We start from the raw sequence: 9,140 nt of genomic DNA, 5'->3' as shown, positions 1-9,140 counted from the left end.
GCCACCTCTGGCTGGCACCAGATAATGTCATCAACCACCATACAGACTCGCATGTCCTTCTCTCCTGGAAGGGAGCATAGCATGACACTCACTATAACCATGCCGCTGGACCCCCACATCAGGCTGTTTCATTCGGGGCACCCTGGAGAAGGGCTGGTAAGATCCCTCCCCATCCCAAGGGACCCATCCCAAACAGCCGAAAACTTTCAGAACTCAACCGCCACTGTGCTCACAGCTACTCTCCACACATGCCCAGGCCAAGTCTCATCCACAATTTAACCTATTCCTGGACTACCTGGCCGCATTTGTGGCAGCTTGACAATTAATACCACACACCCTACCCATCCTCCAAGAGTACCACACCACATTTGATGGGGTTCAAAGTAGGAGGCAACCAATCTTAGAGGGAAATATTTTTTTACAGATATAGCACAGTGAGTAGGGCTTTTGCCTTGCATGCGGCTAACCGGGTTTGATTCCTCCATCTCTCTCGGAGAGCCCAGCAAGCTACTGATAGTATCCTGCCTACACTGCAGAACCTGGCAAGCTACCCGAGGCGTATTCTATATGCCAAACTAGTAATAACAAGTCTCACAGTGGAGACATTACTGGTGCCCACTCGAGCAAATTGAAACATATATATGTATATATATATATATATATATATATATATATATATATATATAATACACACACGGGATTCAAGATGGAAAAATCTGAAATATGGTGGTGGGAAGGTGTAATGGTGGTGGGATTGTTGTTTGAATATTAAATGTACTCAAATATTGTGAACTCTTTTATAAAATAAAAAATATTAAAAAAAGAAATAACAGTAAAGAGTTATAGGCCTGTTTTATCGTTTTTCCCCCCCTCCCAAAGCAAAGTCATATGGGAACAATTATGTTAAAGTAATTCAAAGGAAAGCATATGATGAAATTGGAATATCTTAATGATGCTGAGTAATGATGGCATGTGTGCTATTTCTCCATCCTAAAATATAATAGCTAATTTTTGTAAGGATGCTCAGAGGGTCTACGACAATGTCAACAATATTTAGCCAACTGAGATTTTGGTTCAGTGTTAGGTCACAAGGTACATGAGATAAAGCACAAGTGGAACACATGCAGGGTATGCACCCTATATTCTAATCTCGTGCATGAGAGCTACTTGTTTTATTTGTATTCAATTTGCTTGGAAAAACACCTTTTGCAGCTTCTATTTTTTTAAATTTGGTACAAATGTTTTGACTGACTTCTATTATTTGTTGCCTAACATATAGAGATGATATAGACATAGATATAGATATAAATTAAGCAATAAGATAACTGGGTGGGTTTTTTTGTAATGACAGTACTTTACTAGCACACAAATATTGCTGGAAATGCAAGGATACAGAAAAATTGGTCTATCAGACCACCTGTTAAGAATATTCTTATGGGGTATACGAAGAGAAAGAACAAGCCCCATTCAAGTTACTATTTCAAGGAATAATTTATATTTAATAAAATTATCCTGGGAAAGCTGATTTTAGTTGATTTTGCAGGACTTTTGTTTGGATGAATCAACTGTAAAAATTTAGGACTAGAAAAGAATTACAGTAGATAATATAACGGGCTGGAATATACTTTGAAGATTCTCTCAATTTTTCCACAGAACTCAGACTTGCTACGTTCAAGGTGTACCAACGTGGTGTTATCTATATGGTTTATAACTAGAAAATAATGTTTAGTATGGTAACTGTATTTTGGGAGCAATGATAAAATCCAAAGAGGTCAAGGAAAGTCTTCCCAAAATATGTCCATCTGGGGCTGGAAGGATAGTACAGGGTTAAGGCACTTGAACACATCATCCCCAGCTCCATCCCTGGCACCAGACATGATCTTTTAAGTATGAGCAGGAGTGATCCTCAGCACAGAGCCAGAGTGAGCTCTGAGCATCACTAGTTGTAGCCCAAAATCTAAAAAAACAAATGACAAAAAATATAGTTATCATATCAGTAACTTGTATTTTTTGGGAAAATGATTTGAGCTATTTATTATACATAAAAAAAGAGAATGAAGTATTCATCATCATGGTTTGTATATTGTGATACTACAATAAATGCCACAAGTAAAATGTTTGAGACAAAGTAGAAAATAAAAAGATCGCTGGTTACAGTGCACTCAGGAAATTTAATTTTATATATGCATATACCATCACTCAGAGACAGAGAGACACCTCTCTGGAAGAGAAAACAAGCCTATCACAGTCACACAGAACTTTTAGATTAGTAAGTAAAATTCTGTAAGCAAAATATAGCAGCATATGCTAGGTTTGTATAAATCTTGTCTTAATACCCAATACCCATCAGGTAAGGGGTTAATATCCAAGATATATAAGATACTGGTAAAACTTTAAGAAAAAAATCTCTAACCCCATTAAAATGGGGACACGAAATGAACAGAAACTTCCTTAAAGAAGAAATAGAAATGGCTGGGGAGGTGGGGGGAGGGGGGGAGGTACATCGTGATTCTTGGTGGTGGAATATGTGCACTGGTGAAGGGATGGGTGTTTGAGCATTGTATAACTGAGACTTTAACCTGAAAGCTTTATAACTTTCCACATGGTGAATCAATAAAAGAAATAAAAAAGAAAAAAATAAAAAATAAAATAAAATAAAAAGAGTCATTTACAGGGCTGGAGCGATAGCACAGCGGGTAGGGCATTTGCCTTGCACGCGGCCAACCCAGGTTCGAATCCCAGCATCCCATATGGTCCCCTGAGCACAGCCAGGGGTAATTCCTGAGTGCAGAGCCAGGAGTAACCCCTATGCATTGCCAGGTGTGACCCAAAAAGCAAAAAAAAAAGAGTCATTTACAATTGACTTTTAAAAAGTGAAATATTTGAGTGCAAGAAACAATACATGAACAGGACATGTATGCTGAAAATAGCACAATACTTACAAAAGATAAAAAGTACAGTGAGGGTATTTTGTGTTTCCAGATTATAAGATTCAACATAGTAGAGATGTCCATTCTTCTGAGTTGATGCAGAGATTAGCACTCTTCTTAAAAAAATCTAGCAAAACTTTTTACAAAAATAACAAGATTATTCTAACATTCACCATGAAGACAAAGGAATTCTACTAGCTAAAATAATTCTGAAAAATAAAGTCTAAATAATACCTGATTTTTAGGCTTGTTACCAAAAGCCTAAAATAAAACTTTTTGGTATGAGAAGAGGAATAGATACATAGGTCAGTTAAGTGAAGAGACAACCAAGAAATTACTGCATATAGTTAACCAAAAGGCATGCCATAAAATTATGAAAATTTTATTTTTGACTAAGATATGCAAGCTGTTAAATGGAAAGATAGATTGACAAGATATGAACTAAAGAAGTTTGATCTAGGTAAGTGAAAACCAAAAAGAGTGCTGATCTTAACATCATTTAATATAGAAAAATAATGCCAGAAGCTGGAGAGATTGTACAGAGAGTAGGGCATTTGCCTTGCATCATCTCACCCAGGTTCAATTCCCAAAACACATATGGTCCCTGAACCCTGCCAGAAGTGATCCCAGAGTGCAGAGCCAGAAGTAAGCCCTAAGCACAGCTAGGAGTGGCCCCCATACCAAAAAAAAAAAAGAAAAAGAAATAGAAATGGCAAAAAGCACATGAAAAACTGCTCTATATTGCTAATCATCACCAGCCTTTTCGGGAAAAACAGATGGGCATTCCTCAAAAAACTGCATATTGAGCCTCCATGTGACCCAGCAATACCATTTCTGGGAATGCAAAATACTACCCTTGGGTATAAAAACACACAGCAGGAATATTATCTGCACCATATGTTCATTGCAGCACTGTTCACAATAGCCAGAATCTGAAAACAACCCAAGTGACGGAGAACAGACAACTGGCTAAAGAAATTATGGTACATCTACAAAATGGAATACTATGCAGGTGCTATTAAAAAAAGTCATGAAATTTGCTTATATTGATGGATGAACATGGAGAGTATCATGCTAAGTGAAGCGAGTCAGAAGGAGAGAGGGACAGACATAGAATGCATGTCATAGTATGAGAAAAACATAGTATGACAAAAACACAAAAGTACAGCAGAAGCAAGGGCCAGGAGGTTAGTCCACGGTTCGAAGCCTGCCTCAAGTGCTGGGGAGAGAGCAACCATGACAATGATTGTTAGAGGGATTGCTCTGAATGGGAGATATGTGCTGAAAGTGGTTAAATGACCAAACATGATGGCCTCAGTAAAGGACCAAACCATAATGCCCAAAAGGAGAGAGAGAGAGAGTAAGAAAAAAAGTGCCTGGGGAGGCATTGATTGGGGAGGCGTTGATTGGGGGTTGCAGAACGAATACTAGGTACATTGGTGATAGGAAATGTACACTGGTGGAATTATGGGTGATGGAACAATATATGACTAAAACCCAATCATGAAAGCTTTGTAACTGTATATATCTCATGGTGATTCAATAAAAGAAAAATTTTTTTAAATTTAAATAAAATTTACTTGGAGTTCCCTTCTCTATCTGAACTGCCTTTTCCCCCAGCATGTGAGGCTGGGTGGAGAGATGGGTACTTAAGCTGTATATGACAGAAACACAAGCATGAGACTATGCAAACCTGTATCTGTAACCTCACGGTGATTCATTAATAAAAAAATAATAATAATAATAAAAATTAACTTGCCTGTCACTCTCACTTTTGTTACTATAGTTATTCATATCTTTAAAATAATTTCTATTGTATTAAGTTGCTTTGAAAATCAAATGCACTAATGGCTATAAATTAAAAAATTAATAAAATTTAAAAAAATTTAAATATGGAGTTCTAGAAGTACTCTATAAAATAACCTCTGAAAGCATAGAAATAAACTTAAAAGATTAAATAAGTAGAAATGTAAAGGAGACATACCTATGATTAACAATAACTCATACATAGTTTTAAGTAAGATTATTGATATATGGTTTATTGAGATATGGATGCTCCAAAGCAGTATTTTGTACACATAGGGAATTAATATATTATAAAGTGTCCACCATAAAGTTTTGGCAAAAATTTCATTGTTTGGGTTGGTTTGGGGAACCTGGATCAATATGCAGAAAAATAGATTTGATCATATATGGCATACTATATTTAAGTGTATTTTAGGTGGATTAAAGCTATTAATGTAAGATTTAGAAATATAAAACCAACAAATAAATAATAGCAAATGACTGTTATCTCAGGATTGGTATAATCTTCTAAAATACCTGAAAAATGAGGGGAAAAAACAAGATTTTAATGTACTTTACAGATGTATTTACAAATGTATTTTATAAATTTTCCTTAAACAATGGGGATTTATTCAATGTTTATAGATTATATCAGTGTTGAATGAAGTCACTGTTTCATGGTTGCAGTACTGCGACACCAATCCCCATCCTAGATCCCATCACCATTATCCCGCAGTCCCTTTCATTCCCCCACCTTAGCCTCTTCAGTTCCCTCTTGTTTTGATCATGTCTCAGAATTTGTTTGCATTGAGCATCGCTAAATCTTTTGTTTCTTGGGGCTGGAGAGATAGCACAGCGGGTAGGGCGTTTGCCTTGCACACGGCCGACCCGGGTTCAAATCCCAGCATCCCATATGGTCCCCTGAGCACCGCCAGGGGTAATTCCTGAGTGCAGAGCCAAGAGTAACCCCTGTGCATCGCTAGGTGTGACCCAAAAAGCAAAAAAAAAAAAAATCTTTTGTTTCTTGGTACTCAGCAAGTGAGTGAGATCATCCAGTATTTATCTTTCATTTTCTGATCACTTCACTTAGCTTGGCTCTCTCCAATTCTAACCAACTTATAGCAAGCTCCCAAATTTTATGATTTCTCATAGCGGAGTAGTATTCTATTGTGTATTTATATCACAAGTTTTGTATAAACTCATCTTTCATTGTGCATGTGGGTTGTTTCCAGATGTTGATTGTTATGAATAATACTGGACGAACCTAGGTATGGAAATCTTCTGAATTATTTTCTTAGTGACATTTTAGAAATCATATTGAAATAAAGGAATCCACAAAACCTTTAAACCTATTAACTTTACATTTCAAACATGAAAAAAATCCTATTGTCCATTTATGTCTTGTCGAATTGGAGATACTGGCCAGTGTAAGAAAAAGAGAACAAGGAACTGAGGTTAAAGTGCTTGCATTGATGGTAGACCAACCCAATTCAAGCCCTGCACTGCTTATGGTCCTCTGAGTACTGCTGGAAGTGATTCCTGAACACAGAGCCCAAAGAAAGCCTGGAGAAAGCCCTGAGCACTGCTGAGTGTGGCCCAAAATCAGAGTAAAAAGAAAGATAATGGAAGGCAGGGAAGTAGGAAGGAAATCAGTTGGCCTAACAACTGAAGGAAAACCTGCCTTGTTCTCATATAATATGGTTATGTAGAAAGTTGAACAAAATAAATGTATAAACTATTGGCACGAATAAATGTATAAGGTTGCTGAGCAGAGACTGTCTTCCATTCTGTGTCTACACCAAGAGATGAAGTTCTGATGTACTTAAAGTAGGAAAAACTGGCACTTTTGTAGCAATGTCATCCCATTGTTCATCGATTTGCTCGAGCAGGCACCAGTAATGTCTCCATTGTGAGACTTGTTACTGTTTTTGGCGTATCGAATACGCCACCGGTAGCTTGCCAGGCTCTGACGTACGGGTGGGATACTCTAGGTAGCTTGCCGGGCTCTCTGAGAGGGATGGAGGAATCAAACCCCGGTCGGTCGTGTGCAAGGCAAACGCCTTACCCACTGTACTACCACTCCAGTCCAGGAAAAAATAAAATATTATTTATGGAAATATTATTTTAAAATAATATTATTTATGGAAAATATTATTTATGAAAAAAAATTTTATGGAAAAATTTAAATAGCTAAGAGCAGAGGCTCTCCACATTTCTTATATCAGTCTACAAAGTCATGGCAAAATATAAAACATTGTGACATTGATGGATAAATTCAGGATAAATACATAGCTATAGCCATGCAATGAAATGGGATGCTCCAAAGCAATATTTTGTACACATAGGAAATTAATATATTATAAATTTTCCAGCATAATTTTTTGTGGAAGACATTGCACTGTTTTGGTTGGTTTTGGAAACCTGAATCAATATGCAGAAAAATAAATTTGATCATATATGGCATACTATATTTAAAACTATATTTTAGATGGATTAAAGCTATTAATATAAGATGAAAATACTAAACCAACAAATAAATGATAGGCAAATGACTGTCATCTCAGGACTGGTATAAAGTTCTAAAATATCTGAAAAATGAGGAAACAAGCATGTTTTAATGTACTTTGCAGATATACTTACAAATGTATTCTACAGATTTTCCTTAAACCGAGAATTTATGCAATGTTCATAGATTCTATCCAACTATAAAAGAAAACGTAATATCTAGAACTGAAAGGTAATTTATATGTAGAATATAAAAAGAACTTTTAATATAAAATGGGTATTAGAAATGAGTTAAAAGACTTTAAAGTAAATACAAGTGCAATCAAATCTCAGTGGCAATTAGAAAAAAATGCAAATTAAAATAGCAAAGAGGGACCATTTATAGTCACCAGAGTTGCACAAATCTTAAATTCAACTAATGCTAAATCTTAGAATATGTTGAAATAGGAACCCACATATTCTCCAGGAGGATAATCTAGAGAGCATTTTTAAGTATTTAAGTATGCACATACACCACGTCTACAAAGATCTTATAATTCTTCATACAAACAGGGCATTTCATAACTACTATAGCATAATTTTAATTTAAATGGATAGACTTGATTCTGTGGTCATTAAACACACTACATCAATTTCATTACACATATATGGAAGAAAAACTTAGGTATAAGTCAATATAGAAACATATATAGTTATTACTACATTTATAGTAGCATAGAGCATCATGTTAACTATATACATTTTTATAGAAATGGAAAATAAAATGAAGGTGAATGCTGAACAGAGTTAGACATAGTTATATTCAGAAATATTATAAATGTGGATGAAGTACTAAACTAAGAGACATAACCTCTCACATATATGTATGTATGCATATACACTTACACTGCCTATGAGTGAGGTGTGGACTAGAAACACATAAAAAGTTACTATTGATGAAAGGATCTTAACTTTAAAAATTAAAATTAAAATGGCAGTACAGTGCTCGCTTCGGCAGCACATATACTAAAATTGGAACGATACAGAGAAGATTAGCATGGCCCCTGTGCAAGGATGACACGCAAATTCGTGAAGCGTTCCATATTTTAAGAAACTCTTAGAAACAATAGACTTATACAGTAAAGTTGCAGACTACAAAATCAATACCCAAAAATCCATGGCCTTCATATATGCAAACAATGAGGCAGAGAAAAGGGACATAAAAAAAGCAATCCCATTCACAATTGTGCCCCAGAAAATCAAGTACCTCGGAATCAGCTTAACCAAGGAAGTAAAAGACCTCTACAAAGAAAACTACAAAACGCTACTCCATGAAATCAAAGAGGATATGAGGAAATGGAAACATATACCCTGCTCGTGGATAGGGAGAATCAATGTTGTCAAAATGGCAATACTCCCCAAAGCATTATACAGATTCAACGCGATCCCTATAAGTATACCCATGACATTCTTCAAACAAATGGATCAAGCAATCCTAAAATTCATATGGAACAACAGACCTCCAAGGATAGCTAAAACAATTCTTGGGAAAAAGACGATGGGAGGTATCATCCTCCCCAACCTCAATCTTTACTACAAAGCAGTAACAATTAAAACAGCATGGTACTGGAACAAAGGCAGAGCCGTAGACCAATGGAACAGGGTGGAATACCCTTACACACAACCCCAAATGTATGATCATCTAATCTTTGATAAGGGAGCAAGAGATGTGAAGTGGAGCAAGGAAAGCCTCTTTAACAAATGGTGCTGGCACAGCTGGACAACCACATGCAAAAAAATGGGCGTAGACCTTGACCTGACACCATGCACAAAAGTCAGATCAAAATGGATTAAAGACCTCAACATTAGACCACAAACCATAAGGTACATTGAAGACAAGGTCGGCGAAACCCTCCACGATATTGAAGATAAAGGTATCTT

General features: G+C 36.2%; 1 non-coding gene across 1 annotated transcript; it reads left to right on the top strand.

Annotated features, from left to right (window-relative positions):
- Positions 1-8,201: 8,201 nt before the first annotated feature.
- Positions 8,202-8,308, top strand: LOC129400402 (U6 spliceosomal RNA). The gene has a single exon (XR_008627645.1). It is a non-coding gene; the product is annotated as a U6 spliceosomal RNA (small nuclear RNA).
- Positions 8,309-9,140: the final 832 nt, after the last annotated feature.

Source organism: Sorex araneus, chromosome X (genome assembly GCF_027595985.1).
Source record: "Sorex araneus isolate mSorAra2 chromosome X, mSorAra2.pri, whole genome shotgun sequence".
NCBI classification, from domain to species: Eukaryota; Metazoa; Chordata; class Mammalia; order Eulipotyphla; family Soricidae; genus Sorex; species Sorex araneus.
Note: the sequence above shows the minus strand (reverse complement) of the source record. Positions and strands in the feature narration are given on the sequence as shown.